General features: G+C 43.0%; 1 protein-coding gene across 1 annotated transcript in view; it reads left to right on the top strand.

The window, feature by feature from the left end:
• The first annotated feature begins 3,784 nt into the window (after positions 1 to 3,784).
• TRPC5 (transient receptor potential cation channel subfamily C member 5) overlaps positions 3,785 to 18,053 on the top strand; it is a 303,905-nt gene continuing 289,636 nt past the window's right edge. Inside the window, exon 1 of the mRNA XM_016943747.4 lies at positions 3,785 to 4,682. The gene's annotated coding sequence lies outside the window, so the exon portion shown is untranslated. The remainder of the gene's footprint in view (positions 4,683 to 18,053) is intronic.

Here is an 18,053-nt window from a genome sequence, read left to right as displayed (position 1 = left end):
GATATTCCATGCTTTCTCCTGCACTTTCCTTTGCTGAATTCCTGATCAAGATCCTACAACTTGCATTAGTGTTGTTTGACTTCCTGAGGTAGAGATAGTGCTGAGTGTTAAAACCCATAATCACACTGAGATATTTTTTCAACACTCCACAGTATTTTAAGAATCACCTCTTTTTACATTCCATTTCTTTTGCTTTTGCCATTGTTGAATATTTCTCTAGCATGCAAGTAGTTAGAAACTTTCCTTGAAAACAAAAACCTGCTTTCAAATTGCTCAATTTGTTACAGCCTTTGTGATGTTGTAGTCATTTTTATGCTGGATACAGTGTTATGACACAAATGCCACACGCTGAGAAGTCACAAAAAATTGTTGTAGGACTATGCTAATTAGCAAAACAAAATGCAATCTCTATAAGGCAGAACCTCAAACAATAAGCCACTGTTTGGGGACAAATAGGAAATAGAAGAGGGAAAAAGCCAGGTTGGATTCAATCCAGAAATTGGTTATCTATGAAAATCAGTAACGCTTTCCCCTTGGGGAAAGAAAGGTCAATAGTTTCTTAGCATACTGAAGGCTGGGATTATGTCTTACAGATCTTTGCTATAATCAATACCCTACTCATAGTGTGTGCTTGACAAGAATTTGATGGTAACCAGAAGATGGCATTGTTGATAACAATGAATTCCACCATTTGTCAAAACTTAGCTAATTTGTGAGGGTTCTTTTTATGTCGTTTCCTCACAAAATATTCATTATTTTCTGAGACTCTGTTCAATGCAAAGTCTGGACATGCCATGTGGGTAGAATTAAGGTTAAAATATGGTCTTTGAAATGTGACATTAACTAAAATGGCACTCATTCTATATGGTGAGGGGATAATTTTGCTCCCCAGTGGACATTTGGCCATGCCTGGACGCATTTTTGGTTGTCACAAATGGGGTGTGGGTTCCTACTGGAATCTAACAGACAGAGGCCAAGGATGCTGCTAAACATTCTACAATGCACAGGACAGCCCCCCAACAAAAGGAATCATCTGGCCTAAGATATCAATAGCATCGAGGTTGAGAAACCCTGCTTAATGACTGGGAAAACCCCACTCTCTGGATTCCTCATAACAGTTTCTCTTCACCTACGATGTTACATTAAACTCTGGTCTACATATACCACTTACCACTATGGTCAAGGCTGTAAGAAGAGAGGAGAAAAGAGTATGTCTCAATTACATTTTAACAGTCATACCTGTCATGGTATTTGAATAGGCCAGGCCATGTAAGTAAACCTAGTCTAGAAGCTAGGTAGTTCTGGGCTTAAATTATTCAGATAGTGGCTTCCATTTTTGGCTTTGAGCCACTTTTGCAGATGTAGCCCCTAGGTGCAAACTACCCTGGAAGACACACACACTCGGCCACCAAGTGGAAAACCAGAATATGTCCCTATTGACAGAGAAGATGAGCCACCCAGCCCCAAGGCTGACAAGCAACCTAGACAAAGCTTGGGTCCCTGCCTAAGTCAGGTTTCTAATTGCACTAGGAGATACTCTGCTAAGTTTGTTTTGGAATTCGTATAGTAATGCCTGGCATTTGTATGGTGCTTTTAACTTTTGAAAGGATTTTTCTTTATATATCCTTGATCTGAAGAGGTTAGAAGGATAGGGCAGAAACAGGATAGGGCAGGAGCAGAGAAAGAAATTTTAACCTTATCCACAGTCCACTGGGAAAGCTCCAAATTTCAGAAGCACACACAGTCCTCATATGTTAAAGACAAGTGCATTGGATATAGGGCCTTTGAAGGAAACAGCTCACAAGAATAAGGCTTTTGCTCTCCCTGAGCACTGCTTCTGGTTGCATCTGGGCTTGGAGTGGAAGTCTCAGCTGGACTGCAGTTTGGCTAAAAAAAGGGAAATGCCCCCAAAGTTTTATCTACGGTCACATATTCTACTCACCCTCATGCCAAAGGGAAGACGGCTTAATCACAACATAGACCTCCCTTGTTTGGGAGACTGTATATTAGTTTGCTGGTTCACAGTAAAACTGCCTTTGAATGAAAGGCAAAGAATCAAGTGATTTTTTTTTTTTCAGCGACCCTCTTGGCCAATCTTTAGAAACAGTTCCTGAAGTATTTAAGTTGTTAAGAGGTGGAAGCTCCACCCTCGCTTCTTCCTCCCCAACCCCCTTCCCCCCAGACACAAACTCTTCATCCCCCAGGGTAATAATTTTCTTTTCTCCAATACCTTGCTCCCATACAAAAGCTAAATACTCTCCAGAATATTGGACTGCCTCGGGACTAGGAGGACTAACGACAAGGGGAAAATTTGTCTTGCTTGGTGCCCCGAGCGACTTTTCCAAGGTAGGCTAGGAGGAGAGTGCTTAGGGCTTCCACTAAACATAGCTACTACCAGCTTCACAGGCTCCGCAATGAAAACACTCGGCCATTTAGGCAAGGGAGATGATTCTGGCATTTTCGGGAGCTTACACTTAGGCTCCCAGGGCGTGCAGAGGGGGTTAAAGAGCAACAGGAAGTACAGTGGAGTTTTCTCAGAGCTAGGGATTGTTCTGAGAATGGGTAGGGAAAGGTTTTCAGGTACCAGCCCGGCGTCCAGAAAGGCAGAGATTCACATGCCCCTTTCCTGAGAGCGCTAGGAAGGGAGATAAAAGACAAAGCCGATATTTGGGGCTGTGCGGCCAGGCCATGAGATGCTGCCAGCTAGTGGACCTATGCGCCTGCAGGTTGCAGGTAGAAGTCTCAGGCTTGTGGTGGGGGTGGGGCTATTTAGCCCCTTCCAGTTGGGCTCAAGAAGGTGGACATTCTGAGCGCCAGGCTATAAGGTGAAAGAAGTGGAGAGGTGCTTCATGTGAAAGGAAGGCGTAAAGATCAAAGAGTCGCCCAAGTGTCCGGTGACACCGCCCCTCTCCCTCTACAACAGATACCACTAAGCAACCTAGCCCCCCGCCCCCATCCTACAATATCACTTTCCTCCCTGCATCAATCTAGGCTGGATCTTGGGAGATCGACCCTATGGGTGAGAGGGGCACGGATGGGAGAATTAGGTAGCTCCAACTACATTAATCTAGATCTATCAGGGATCCAAGCCTGCCCCATAGGACCCCAGGTCAGTCCCTGGCGACTCAGCGCTCCGCTGTCTCCCTGTCCTACCAGCCGCCCGCCGCCCTTACTCCCCCAGGTTCAACTCCCCTTCCTCCTGAATGACCTATGGTCGCCGGAGCAGCCTCGCCACCACCGGCCCAGAGCCCAGGCTGACGGGGGTGGGCAAAGGTCACTGCCCAAAGCAGGGGATATTCAGGCCAAGGGGCAAAGAGAGACTCTGCTAGCCATATGCTCCGAGGGACTCCTGTCCCCTCTACCCGCACCCGCGCTTAGCCTCCCACCTCCCCTCCCGTCTCTGCCACCACCCAGGGGAGGGGGAGGTCTGGGGAAGCAAACAAACGAGACAGAAAATTCCGTACCGAGGGGGGGAGAGATGAGACGGTGGGACGGGGCAGCGGGGGTTGACTTGGGGCTGCGGCTGCGGCTGCGGCTTCCTTCCACCCCTGGCCGCGGAGCTGCAAAGAAGGCAGGAGCTGCTGCCCCTGCCGCCTGCCCCGTCCTCCCTCTTTCCCTCCCGCCTCCCCGCCTCCCCCGCCCCGCCCCGCCGCCAGGAGATTGAGAGAGGCTTCGGCCCGGGGGCTGGGGGAGTTGAGGGGTGCTTTTGCCTACCACGGTTGTCTCAATCTCTCTCTCTCTCTCTCACACACACACACACACACACACACACACACACACACACACCCCACATCACAACCAGGACGGGTTATCCGCAGCTCGCAGCCACCCCAAAGGGAGGAATAAAGAACAGGAGCAGAGGGAAGCCGGGCGCAGAAAGAAGGGAAAAGGAAGAGCTCAGGGTTGGACATTTTTGGAGACAGGGGTGGGGAGGATAAAGGGAGCGTGCCTCCTTGATTTTCCCCTCCCCACCCCTCTTTGCTTTTCTCTCCCCTTCTCTGTATAGCATATTCCAGAAACGGCAGCAGAAGGGGACAGAAACCTCTAGTGTAGAAAAGGGTTTTGGAGGGGTAGCCAGCGCTCCCGCCAGCCGCTACCTAACAGCTGGAGCTTGAGTGTGCGTTTAAGAGTGTGAATGCGGCTCTCTCTCTTTTTTTCTCTCTCTCTCCCCTCTCTCTCCATCCCTTCCTTCCTCCCTCCTTCTCCCTCTCCTTCACACTACAGTGTCAGCTACCCCTGTCAGTTTCCCCGTGTCAGTTTCTTCCCTAGCTCTTATTGTGTGTGACTGGCTGCGTGAAGGGAGTGGGTGCGCTTGAAGGGGCTCAGGTTGGGTTAGAGAGCTGGGAGAACAGGGTAGGGACATTGGTAGAGCAAAGAGTTTCAGGGCACTGGCGAAGGTGAAAGGTGAGGAGGGCCGATCTGTTACAGGCAAGTTTGGCAATAACTGAGCATCCAAAGGGGAAGCCAAGGTAGGAGCCAGTACTTGCGCTCGTCTTTACACCCCGCCCCTTTCCCTGTGCTCATCCGCCCACCCACCCATCAGCCTAGAGGCCCCGGGCTGTCCCAGTCGGCTGCTGTTTCGCGCCGCAAAAGAGGAGTCCGGCAAGGCGCCGCACCACGCATCCTGGCCAGTGGACATCCAGACGACACAGATCTGATCCGAAAAAACCACTTGGCTCAGGGTAAGTCTACAGGCGGCCGGTGCGGTCCATTTCACTGCCTGAGTGCTGCTGAGGGGCAAGGGGCAGCGAAGTGCGGGTTGAATGAAGATGCTGGGCTGCTGTAGGCTGAGAAGCATTGACTGGCTGGCTGTGGGCTCAGGGTGGTAGGGAGCAGAGGGAGGCCAGCAACAGATTGTTTTGGAAGAGGAAATGCAATGGGGAGAAGCTCCAGGGTTGATAGGACAAGGTGCTGCCTGCGATGACCAAAAACATCCTTTCACTGGGAATATTTTCCTGAACCACAGCTTTGTCCTATCCCTGGACAATGATTTGCTCCATTCTTGGGTAGATTTTAAGATCCGTGGGGAACCTGCTCCCAGGCCTCCTTAAAATCGATTAGTGTGGCCCTCGGACCAAGGATACCTGCCCTTCGTCAAAAGCCACCTTCAGAAATAGAGAGCCAGGAGCCGGATCATGAAGGTTCAGGAACCAGGGTCCCCATTTACCTTCTTTGTCTTGTATCCTTCAAACTTAAGAAATGGCCAGATTTGTTTGCCTGTCTTCCTTAAAGGAACCAAGAAATGCAAATGGAGGGGCATCAGTCAGATCTCTGCTTCAAAGTGGACACCTCCCTCCCTCCCTAGACACACATCGACTCGGACAAATGGTCATGATCATGTCCCATATATGCAGGTACTGAGCTGAATTCACAGATGCTGATCTTTCTCCATGGTCTCTTAGAATGAGACTAGAAGGGCTTTTTCCCTATTACAACCTAAGCTCTTTGGATTGCAGTCATGTACCTGGTGATGGTTAAGTGTTTAGCAAGGTTATTACTCCCTCAGGAAAAGCCTGAAGCGGGGAAACCAGCCTGAAAGATAGAACCTCTGAACTTTACCCGAGTTTATTATAAGAGTAGGAGAGACATAGACTAATTGATAATGCTCTTTTTAGAGATTGTGCATGTTAACCCTTGGCTTCAAATGTGAAAGATTACAACATTGACATGGCACACCCAGACCCACTTTTCTATTGCCATATATTTATCTTCATGGCGTTTAACAAGAATGACAGATTTATATATCAGCATTCATAATTGTCTATTGTTGGTGTCATAGGTTTTTTGATGTTTTATTGATGATTTATATTATGTCTCCTTTCCCATAAACTCTTTAAAAACTGAGATATAAATCATGTCACATGGTACCTTTCATCATGTCTTTAAAATCTGCTTATTCTAAATCAAAAGGCATGTTAATACATTTACATAGTACGAAGTTCGTTTCAAAGCAAATATATAGTCTGGGATAAAAGAAACCCACAGGGTCAAGGAGTCTCTGAAGCTCTCTCTGTGAGGTCGAAGGAAGAATTGAATGTCACCTAAAATCCACATTTTGGTCCCTGGAAGATGCTGTTTTCATAAACTTTCACAATATACATAGGGAGAGAGAGAAAATCTGTGTGTGTGTGTGTGTGTGTGTGTGTGTGTGTGTGTGTGTGTAGTTTTTCAAGGACCTCAGTCAACCCCATACAATCTTGGCTCTGCTTTTGTAACAGAGGGGAGCAGGAGGTGAATTTGTGCTTCCAAAGCACCCAGGTTCATCTGTTAAACTTTCTATTTATTACTATGTTACCAAAATGCAATGAATTGCCTCCTTCCAACTCAGCAAATAAGAGAAACGGATTCTGCATTAAGTGAAACTGTTTATGTTGCATCAGGCAATTCGTTCTAATGTTCACTGCTGAGAGAGAGCAGAATGAGGATTACTCAAGTAGGATCTGAAAAGGTGCCCATTCTGTTACTTTTTAAAGCAACCATAGTAAGTATTTTCTTAGGTTAAAATTACACTTTCAAATAGATATACTAAAGACCGGGTTGCAGACAGGTAGGAAAGAACTGGCAGCATCATAATTGGGGAAAAACTCAAAATATCAGCACGAATGAAGCCTACAGTGTAGGTTTTGCTCTGTTCTTGGTGATGTGAGTATCTGGCTGTTGAGGTAAGTCCTGATGGTTACCCAGGGGATAAGCATGTGAGCAGGTTCAGGGATTCAGAACCAATGTAGCCCCCGGCTTCACTGATACTAATTCACCTGGCTTCAGTGTACATCTCAACATGGAGACCTGAACCAGATATCTGCCATCCTTCCCAGCCACAAGAGCTATAATCCTAAGATTCTGTTCTTTCTATAGCTAACAACTAAAACCAGAATGGCACGCAGAACCACAGTACTTAGAGAAGACTAGGCCAAGAAATTAGAGATGCAGAAGGGAGGAAGATGAGAGGAATATGAGAGAACCGAAGATGTTTTGAAACAAACAGAAAGAAAACTATCCAGGTGTTTGCTTTGACTGGGAATGGAATTAATCCAGAAATCAACTCATATGTGAAGCATCTTAAAATTGCCTGTATTTGACTTGCAAACACTGTGTAAACAATGATAGAATTCCATAGTACCAGGGAATTGGGAACCTTGGAGTACATTCTCAGTGTTGCTGTCTCATTTCTCTCCTTACAATATTAAATTCCAATCTGCAAGCCATTCAGGTGCTTAGTTATTGAATGGATATTTCAAATGTGTCATGATGCTTTCCTGTAGCCTGTTTTCGAATATTCTAATTTATTTTTTGCCAGGGCTCCATCACTGAAGGTGGTAGATTGAAGCATTTCTGCCTGCTTTACTTCTGCCAAAGGTTCCTGTTTTCACCTTAGTATACTAAGCTGTTCAGATGCCTCCTGCTAACTGATGAAGAATATAAGGCGCAGAATCTCTCTCCCCAAAGTACTCTGTGCCACAAGGTGCCACCGGCCTAATCTGGCCCAGTCATTTGCCAGGTTTGCAGGGAAAGGTATGACAAAGTTTGCAGCCTATAGACAGAAATAAAGCCTCATTCTAGGCAGAAGTTATTCCTCATCCCACAGATGAGGGATAAGCTAAGCCCAGCCATCATGTCCAGAGCCTAGTAGCTGACATATCCACAGTGTCATCCTTTCTAAAACTCACGAAGCTTTTCTTCTGTTGATGGGCCCCTCAAACTTTGTCCAGTGAGACCAGCAGAGCCATACTGCCAGCAAGGAATGATTCCTGAATGACTCAACTGTGGTCTTATAAACAAACATGTACATCATGATCAACTGAGTGAGCACAGATGATTTAAAGAAATTATAAAAGCTGATAGGGGCTAAGAAAAATTGCAATTTGCTGGATGAAGGGAACTTTGCAAGTTTCTTAGGTTTGGTTTTCTGTCACCAATTCTGGAGTTGGCCCTTGGATGGTGGTGGCCAATGCAATTGCCCCAGGTTTTTGCCTTAGCAAAAGGAAAGAAAAAATAACGATAAGAAACAAGCGGGGATCTTGGTGGGGTCAATCCTCTCATTTCACCTATAGAGAAATTGAAGTCTAGAGAGTAGAAATGACTTGCCTAAAACAGACTACTAGCTAACAACAGTGGCAAAACCACAACCCAGTACTGTTTGCTGATACGAAATACATTTTCTGAAGTTCTGTGGAGATCTTCCCAAGAAATCGAGAGGTAACTAAAGCCCAGTTTACCAAGATCACAGCCCTCTACTTCCATTCCATATGTATGTATACGTGTTTATATTATACGCTGCTGTCATATCTTTGTGACTTACCTTCTTGACCACCACCTCCCCCTAACATACACACACTCACACACACAATCCTATCTTGCTAGCTAAGAAAACATTATATGTGTCTATAGCTAGCGTATTCAGATGGAAGGCAGAATTAAACATGACAAAAATTTAGCTGCTCACATTTATGTGTCTGATCTGGCTCACACCACCAACAGCAAGGCATCTAGAAATCCCAGTCTGTTCTGCACCATAGTAGTTTTGGGGAATGGAAGCTAGCAGAATCCAGTGACTATGGCTCTGGTTTAGTATAGTCAGTCTGAGAATCAGCCCCCCAAATGCATGTGCAAATACACACACATGCACACACACACAAACATGCACATACAATCACACTCTTTCCGAAAAATTAAAACAAAGAAAATAGAAAAGATAAGGCAGGTGGTTTTTAGAGCAGAGTACAAGAAGAAGGAAAGGTTTGCAGAGGGATATTCTTACCTTCCCCCATTCTTTAGCCTTATTGCCTAATAATTTTCATTAATCCCACCCTAATTTATTTTAGGATCTGAGAAAATAGACCAATGCAAACATGTTTACTACAGCCCAGAAGGATGATCTGAAAAACCTCCACATTTGAGTGAGAATATCACAAGGATAGGGAAAAGGCTAGGATGTAGTGAGCTAGAGCCTTGCTACTCCAAGTGCAGTCCCCACACCAGGATTGCCACCATCCCCTGGGAGGTATCTATAAATGTAGAATCTCAAATCCTTCCCCAGACCAACTGAATAAGAATCTGCATTTTATGAAGATCCCCAGTGATTCCTTTTTATACTAAAATTTGGGAAGCACCGGGCTAGAGCTTATCCAAAAAGCATCTGAAAGATATTTGAAAATAAACAATTACCTACTGAGCATGTAGGGACAATTCATGTGGCTTATCAATTAAAAAATAAAATATAAACTTTTTCCAGGTCCACTTATCTTATTATTCACTGTAAAACCCTTCAGTGTGGGCAAGAGAGTTCATGTAAAGGGAGTGAGATCATAGGATTTGTTTATTTACCAGGACGACTTGGGTGTGGGAACTCACACAGACCTGAGTTCAAATCCTGGCCCTGCTCACGAATTACTAGCTGTGTAAACATGCACTTTGCCTCTAAGCCTCACAGTCCCCATCTATAAAATGGGATTAATAATAGTACCAACTGGCACTGGGCTGTCATGAAAAATTAAATAAGACCATATAATGCACTGGGATATGGTGAACAATCAATAAATAGAAGATATAATTCATACGATTTGGCTAATAATTTTAGTTTGGTAGAAAACCAACCACTAGATGTGATATATTGGGGCACCTAGCATTATTTCTAATTGACGTGAATCTTACTGGGTTTTCTACAGATAGAATGCTAAGATATACAACAGTAAAATATATTTAAATATAATGGAGGCCACTAGAAACAAATATTTTTTCAGAAGGAATTACAGGTGTCCCTAGTGAAATCACTCCATGGAAGAAGACTGAAGTCAGAAGTGGCCCTGTTCTATGAAGCATATCTCAAAATATTACCAAGTTAGAAAGTCAAAAGTGAGGCATTTTCTGCATGTTTGCATATATATGCAGCATGAAAACACATGGATACACACACACATACATACACACACACGGACGCATCATTTGATGGACAAACTATAAAATAATTCAAGGCCAAAATGACATTCTAGGAGCAGAACTAGGTTTCTGCCTGATAAAATCTTTAAAATGCACGAATAATAACCTCTACTTCGTAACTTGCTCATGTTGCACAGTTTAATGACTTAGGTATATACTATAGCTATTACTATTTTGTAGGTGAAAAAAAATGAGCAACTCCTACCTCTTCCCAGCCCATGGTGCTACCTACCTGCTCAATTTTCTCACCAGTAAAATATGATACACGTAGTACTCATAAAGTCCAAGAAATCACCAGGCACTTGATTCTATAAAGACTTATTGACTGGCATGTACAATCTGGGCAACCTGATTGTAAAGACACAGAGACAGACACTACCACCTCTGGGTCCCAGTCCTTTGGTATGTTCCGGACCTCCAGCTTCCCCGATTTTCAATAGTATCAGATTAGTAAGGTATCAATAATCTTATAATAGACAATATATATATCTAATTGCTAAGATTTCTGTGATCACCCTAAATAAACAATAGCAAGTGTTATCAATTATTGACTATCTTTATATTAGTTTTCTATTGCTGCCATAACAAATTCTCACAACCTTATCAATTTAAAACAACACAAATTTATTATCATTATAGTTCTGTAGTTCTGAAGTCTAACACAGGGATCACTGGGCTAAAATCAAGGTTTCAGCAGGACTGCCTTCCCTTCTGGAGGCTCTAGCAGAGAATCTACTTCCTCACTTACTCAGATTGTTGGCCTAATTCACTTCCTTGATGTTACAAAACTGAAGTCCTAATTTCTTCGGTGGCTATCATTCCTAACTTCTAGAGACAACCCACATTCCTTAGTGCATGGCCCCATTCCTCTGACTTCAAAGCCAGCAAGGGCCTGTTAAGTATCCCCTTACACTTTGATGAGGGGGAACTCAGCTGGCCAACTCCTGTCTCTTCTCCCTTTGCATCTCTCTCTGGTTGACTGTTCTGCCTTCCTCTTCTGCTTTGTTTTGTGCTTACATTGGGCCCACCGACATAATCCAGGATTATCTCCTATTTTAAGGTCTGCTAATTAGCAACTTCAATTGTATCTGAAAAATCTTTTTCACCATGTAACATATCATATTCACAGGTTCTGGGGATAAGGGTGTTGACATATTTAGAGGTTGGCCATATCTTGTCTACCATAATCTTCTGTGTGTTGAGTGCTACAAATATGTGGTTTTAAATGACATTCACTACAGTTTCTATATGATAGGTATTATTATTATTCCCATTTAACAGGTGAGGAAACAGGATCAGACAAGTTAACTGGTATGTTTAACATTGCGCAGCTTGTGAGTGGTGGAGGCAGGGTTGGAACACAGGTCACTCTTCCTCCAAATCTTGAATTTTCCCTATTGGCCTACATTATGCTGAACGTGGCCTGAAAGTTTGTAACTCACATAAAATATTTAACCTCAGGAACGAACAGAAAACGTTATCCTTTTGATTGTTGTCATCTTTACATAGTGGTCATCATCAGAAATTTTTTTAGTAGCTTTTAGTCTAATGATAAAGACCAAACAATGAAGAAAGATTGACAGGAATATAAAATGTATATTTGTTTATACATCTAGGAAAAGGCTGATGAAGTAGTGATGGGTAGGTAAAGAAGATTGTCGCAGGATGTTTGATGTTGCAAAAGAGAGGATTTTCACATTTGTTACGGGGCAGTTATGCCAAGGAAGAGGAAAATGAGAGGGCTAGTTGGAAGGATAGAAACAAGAGAGTGTTAAGGAGAAATTAAACAGCTCAATCCTCAAAGTGGTAATTGAGCCCCTAATATCAATCACTTGATGAATATTCGCTCAGTGTGCACCAGGTGGAAGGCACTGTTGGGAATGCAAACAGGCATGCCCTTCCTTTTCCCTCTAGGAACTTTCAACATGGTCAGAAGTGAGTGGGATGATGGGAGCAAACATGAAGTGAAATCCTGGTGTGGCCAAGTAGGGCATTATGCTTTAAGCCATTCATGGAAACAGAGGCAGGTACTTCCAGGAGATAGAGTGGGGAAGTTCAGTCTGTAGAGGCCTTTAGATGTTCAGGCGGTGCTGGATTTAATTTAGTGGATGAAAGGAAGATATGAAAGGATTTTGAGATTTAAAAAAAGAAATAATGATAACAATGTTTGGGAATGATTATTCTGGAAATGGTGTGTAGGAATTCCGGATTGGTGGAGGAGCAAGCAATGGCAGGCATACCAGTTAGGAAGCAATTATAGAAATTTAGGCTTTTTGTCCTTGCGATAGTTTGCTGAGAATGATGGTTTCCAGCTTCATCCATGTTCCAATAAATATATATATATATAATAAAATAAAATAAAAATAAAGATGATAAACAGAACTTTGCTACTCAAATAACAATAACTGATATGGCCTTCAAAAAAACAAAGGAAATTTAGGCATGAAGAGTAGCACTGTGGTTAGGTACAGAATCTAGGTCCAAATTCGTCTAGGTGTGATTTTAACTGTGCCACTCTGAGCCTTAGTTTTCTCTTCTGTGAAAAGAAAAAACTAAAAGTACCTGCCTTAAAAGAATACTGTGAAGTTGACATGAGTTACATGTACAAAGCACTTAGCCCAGTACCTGGCCAGAGTAAACATGTGCACGTTAACTGTTATACTGTTGTTATTGCTGTTGTTACTGTAGTGGTGCACTTGGAAAGGATGGGGTATAAAATACACTGTAAAGAAACAATAATGTTGAATGGCTGTGTGATGTGTGACGAAGGTAGTCAGAGATGACTGCAAGTTTTACCTCCTTGCTAGGTAACAGAGAAGTGATGCCATGAGAAAATGTGAAGGCGAGGTGAGATAATAAGGCGAGGAAGATAATAAGTTGGTAATAAGCTTTGATATAAAATTAAGCGTGGAGTCAGTGTGAGACATTCTAGTGAAAATGAAGCTTGGAGTCAGTGTGAGGCTTGGAGTCATTTGAAAATGACTACCAGAAAATTTTAGATGTGACACTGGAGCTCAAGAGAAAGTTTAGGGATGAAATGAAAATTTAGAAAGTCACAGATATAACAATTTTTATCTCTGGGCTGGGCATGGTGGCTCACATCTGTAATCCCACCACTTTGGGAGGCCAAGGCAGATGGATCGCCTGAGGTCAGGAGTTCGAGACCAGCCTGACCAACATGGTGAAACCCCGTCTCTACTAAAATTACAAAAATTAGCCGGGCATGGTGGCACGTGCCTGTAGTCTCAGCTACTCAGGAGGCTGATGCAGGAGAATTGCTTGAACTCAGGAGGTGGAGGTTACAGTGAGCTGAGATCATGCCACTGTACTCCAGCCTGGGCAACAGAGTGAGACTCCGTCTCTAAAAAACAAACAAACAAACAAACAAACAAAAATTTATCTCTAAGAAATACATGTAAAATCTCCAAGAAAGAAAGAAGAGAGACAAAAGCAGATAGTTAAGGTTTAATCTGTGGCCCATGATTAGTGGGGGCAGAAGAGCCACAGGAAGAATGATTGAAGGCAAAAAGAGACCTGTGCAAGGCACTACAGGGAATTCACAAGAAGAACACGCCCTGCTCAATACAACTTATAGACTCAGGACAGAAAGCATTATAAAGTATGAAATATATAATAATGACATTCAATTTTAAAATATAAATTATCAGTTTCAAATACACCTTATTTTGTTGACTAGAAAAGACAGGAAGTCTTCATAAGTATTTTAGCCCTTGAATGATGAGTGACATTTGGAAATATAACAAGGAGCACATTTCAGATGAGAAGAATTATATGATCAAAGGTGAAGAGTTAGAAATGGGCACACCAAGTTTAAGAGAGAGAGAGAGATCGATCCAACAAGAGTGAAGGAAAATAAGGAAAGGTAAGAGAGGAAAAATGTTCAAATCACCCACATAGCTAAACTCAAGTCCCAACTCAGTCTCATCTTAGCTTTAAAGTTGGAAGTTTCATGTCATTGTTTTCTGACATAAAACTCAACTCCCAGCTTTCTCAGTTAAGTGATTGAGTGGACAGTGATGCTTTTAACAAGAATAAAGTGATAGAAGAAAAATAGCAGGTTAGGGTGAGGTGATAGGAGGGTAGAAAAGGGATGATGAGTTATGTTTGGGACATGTTGAAGTAAAGGTGCCAGTGTGACATCCAAGCACAGATGTTAAACAAGCAGTTAGTTAAATGGGTTTAGAACTCAAAATAGAAGTCTGAGCTGTAGATATAGATTAGGGAGTCATTATCCCATAATAACAGGACAATAATAGCAGTGATGATGACAAATACTTATGAAGTATATACTCTATCAAAGGCATGGTTCTAAGAGTTTTCCAAATAGTAAATCATTTAACCTTCACAACAACCTTATGAAGGAAATGCTATTTTTATCCTCATCTAACAAAAGGACTAAAACCAAGGCTCAGAGAGGTCTCATGCCCAAGGTCACACAAGTGGTATCTATTGGAGACAAGATCCAAACCCAGGCAAGTACAGATCCAAAGTTCGTGCTCCTCGTTACCATACTAAGAGTGAGTGTTAGTAGTCTTAGAAGTAGAGTCACTTACTCTAGCAGAGCAGAGTAAAATAGGTCAGCTACTGATCCTTGAAAATACCAATATTTCAGAGGTAAGTCGGAGAAAAGAATCTTTCAGAAGAGACTAACAGCAATCATAGAGATAGAAGGAAAACTAGGAGTGAGTGATGGCCTTAAAGTCACTGAGGAGAGAATGCCCAAAAAGGGGAATGGATATTAGCAGCATTAAGAGCTGCAGCCATTGGATTTGACAATTCAAGGGGCTTTGAACAATGCAGTAGTTAGGACAGGGGACAGCAAACCACAAGCCATGGGCAAAATTGGGCCTACCATCTGTTTTGGTGTGGCCTCAAGCTAAAAGTGGTCTTCACATTTTTAATGCCTGGAAAAAATCAAAAGAAAATACATTTCATGATGTAAAAGTTATGTGAAACTCAAATTTCAGTGTCTATAAATAAAGTTTTATTGGAACACAGTCATTCTGATACATTTATGTATTGTCTATGACAGCTTTCCTACTACAATGGCAGAGCCTGGCAACAGAGAGCATATGGCACAAAAACCCTAAAATCTTCTCTATTTAGCCCTTTACAGAATAAGTTAGCCAGCCCTTAGGTTAAAGGATTAGCTGAAAGTCAAACTATCTCAGTTCAAATCCCAACTCTACCACTGACTACACAATGTGACCTTGAAAAAGTCACCAAATTCTCTAATGACCATTGTCAGTAAAATGGAGATTAAAATGGTATTTATCTCATAGGATTCTTTTTATTTATTTATTTATTTATTTATTTTTGAGACAGGGTCTCAATCTGCCACCCAGGCTGGAGTGCAGTGGTGTGATCATGGCTCACTGTGGCCTTGACCACCGCAGGTTCAGGTGATCCTCCCACTTCCCCGAGTAGCTGGAGGTACAGGTATGCGACACCATGCCCGGCTAATATTGTGGGTTTTTTGTTTTGTTTGTTTGTTTGTTTTTGTTTTATTGTAGAGAGGGGGGTTACACCATGTTGTCCAGGCTGGTCTTGAACTCCTGGGCTCAAGTGATCCACCCACCCTGGCCTCCCAAAGAGTGGAGATTACAGGAATGAGTCACTTATCAAGCCCAACTTCACAGGATTTTTTTGAGAATCAAATAAGACAATTTGTGTAAAGGACCTAACACAGTGCCTGGTGCATAGTTAGAACTTAATAAATGTCAGCTGCTGTTGACTTTTGATATGGTAGAAATGAAGCCAAATTTCAATAGGTGGCAAAAGGAATTGGAAATGATGTCTATACAAATAGAAACTATACTTTTGAAAATTTTCCCAGTGGATTTGAGGATGGAGGAGGAAGTAACCTTGGGGGGGCAGTTTTCAGTTTTAGTGGAGAGACTTGAACTCAGGGAAAGGGAGAAGTGAATGAAGATTGAGCATCTAGGAGGAAAGAAAATGAAACAACAACCTGATGAGGTAGGAAGATCAAGAGTAGAGATCAGAGATTAACCTTAGAAAGGAGCAGGAATAATTCTTCCTCAAGAAATAAAATCGAGTTGGATGCAAATATAAGATTTTACATGGGGTGGGGGAAATTCGTATCTCAAAGACTCTTTCCTCTATAAGGTTGGAGACAAGCTTTTCTGTTATGGGGCATGGGTAGGGGAACTTGATGGAACACTGGCTATGGAACTTTCAGAAAGAAATTGGCCCAGGAGATTCCAAAGAGGAATATGTATGAAATGGCCCTGTGGGCTTGATGGAGCTTGGAAAATCGAACTTGGTGGCGTCAATCTGCACAACCATGTGAATTACTCTAGAAGTGCTGAAAAACCTGAAAGAAGAAATCCAGAAACTAGAGGGGTGAGTGAACTCATGACTTTTAGTTGTGTTGAAATACTTGGAAAAGTTAACGCCACCATTGGCAAACATTTGAATCCCATACCAGCCTGTCATTGGAACCACTGCCTCTGGGACCCTGGTCTTGTCAAAAGGCTCTGCAGCTTGCTCATCTTTATCCTGCCTGGTGTCGTATCATGTTTGCACAATGGCACAGCCTCCCCAGACATTTCTGGATTTCTTTCCCTGAGATCTCATTGCAACGTAACAGAGACAGACGGTACATTGGAAAGCTCTGAGGAGGAACATAAACTGTGACTTTTGTGGAGAGAGAATGATACTGCTGAAGGATGGGGGCTAGTGCTACAGAGTCTGAGTACCTTTCAGGACTCCCTGAGCCTAGCCATAAAATCCCTATTAATTTGAGAGATGCAGGACACAAGCTTTATGGTGTCCAGGATAAATCCAAATAAAATGCTACAATGGCTGGTGTGCTGGGTTTGGCTCCCTTGAGACTCCAGGGGTAAAGTTACAGGGCTAACAGGCCAACTCCTGTCTGGGCAAACTAAAGGCAGAGCAGAAGTCAGGGAAGGAGACGTTGTCTGAGGAGGCTACAGATACAGAGAACAAATGCTTTGGCTAGAAATTAAGATGGCAAGGAAGAAATGGAATGAGTTTTCCTAAAAATGTGCCCACTGAGCCCCCTGGAGGCTTGCAGCTCAGCTAGAACTTAGCCAGGGCAGCTCTGAAGATTCCATTCAGACTTCCTCTAGAGAGCATGCACCTTCTGCTGGGGAAGACAGGTCTCCCGTAGGTATTTCCCCATCTTACCCTGACCTTTTGTCCTGGGACTCAGACAAGTATGCATTCCCCTTAGAGGCTTCCAGGCTCATCTGGAGGTCTGCTAAAAGGATATGGAGTGCCAGTTTACATTCAGATAGCACACACATGCCCAAAGCACTTTCCCAAAAAGCATTTTAAGCAGACTAGTATGGTGTCAAAAGCACTATACTGGGAGTCAAGAGTCCTAGCCCTGCTACTTACTACAAGTGTGACCTTAAGCAAAACACTAAGCCACTCTGAACCTCAACTTTTAGCATTCATAAACTAAGGATAATAGTAGTGCTGTCCTAATAGAGTTGTTGGGAGGATTAAATAATAGTGCTTAGCATAGAGTCTGGCTCATAATAAGCACTCATTAGCTGCCATCCTCATCCTCATCATCCTCATTTAACATATAAAGAACTTGAAGCATGTATTAGGCTTGAAGCCTGGCTCTGACACTTATGAGTCATAAGACCTTGGGCAAGTCACATCACCTCTCTGAGCCCATTTCTTTCTTCTCAGTTTAAGGTAGACTTGGCTGATCCTACAAGATACTGTGTGTAAAAAGTATACAATGCTTTTCGAATGCTATAGTATTCATTTCCCTTTTCAGAGAGCATCATCTCTTTTTAAAGACAGGGAAAAGTACCTGAGAGGTAAAGGCATTTACCCAGTGAAGCAACAGAAAACCTGGAATGAGAACCCAAGGCCCTCTACTTGCAACCCAGGGCTCTTCCTAATTATATTCTCTGAAAGCAATTTGGTCTGGTACTCAGAATAGAGTGTTCCACATGGTCCCAGCAATGCAGGCTGTGCTGATGATGTGTGTGTTTCCCTGATGCTCACCAGCCAGAAGGCAGCAGTGCTGACTGGGCCCCTCGCAGGCAGATGTCAGAAGCCAGAACCTCAAGCTCTTTGTTTGCCCCTGTAGC

This window comes from Pan troglodytes, chromosome X, assembly GCF_028858775.2.
Source record: "Pan troglodytes isolate AG18354 chromosome X, NHGRI_mPanTro3-v2.0_pri, whole genome shotgun sequence".
In the NCBI taxonomy this organism is placed as follows: Eukaryota; Metazoa; Chordata; class Mammalia; order Primates; family Hominidae; genus Pan; species Pan troglodytes.
Note: the sequence above shows the minus strand (reverse complement) of the source record. Positions and strands in the feature narration are given on the sequence as shown.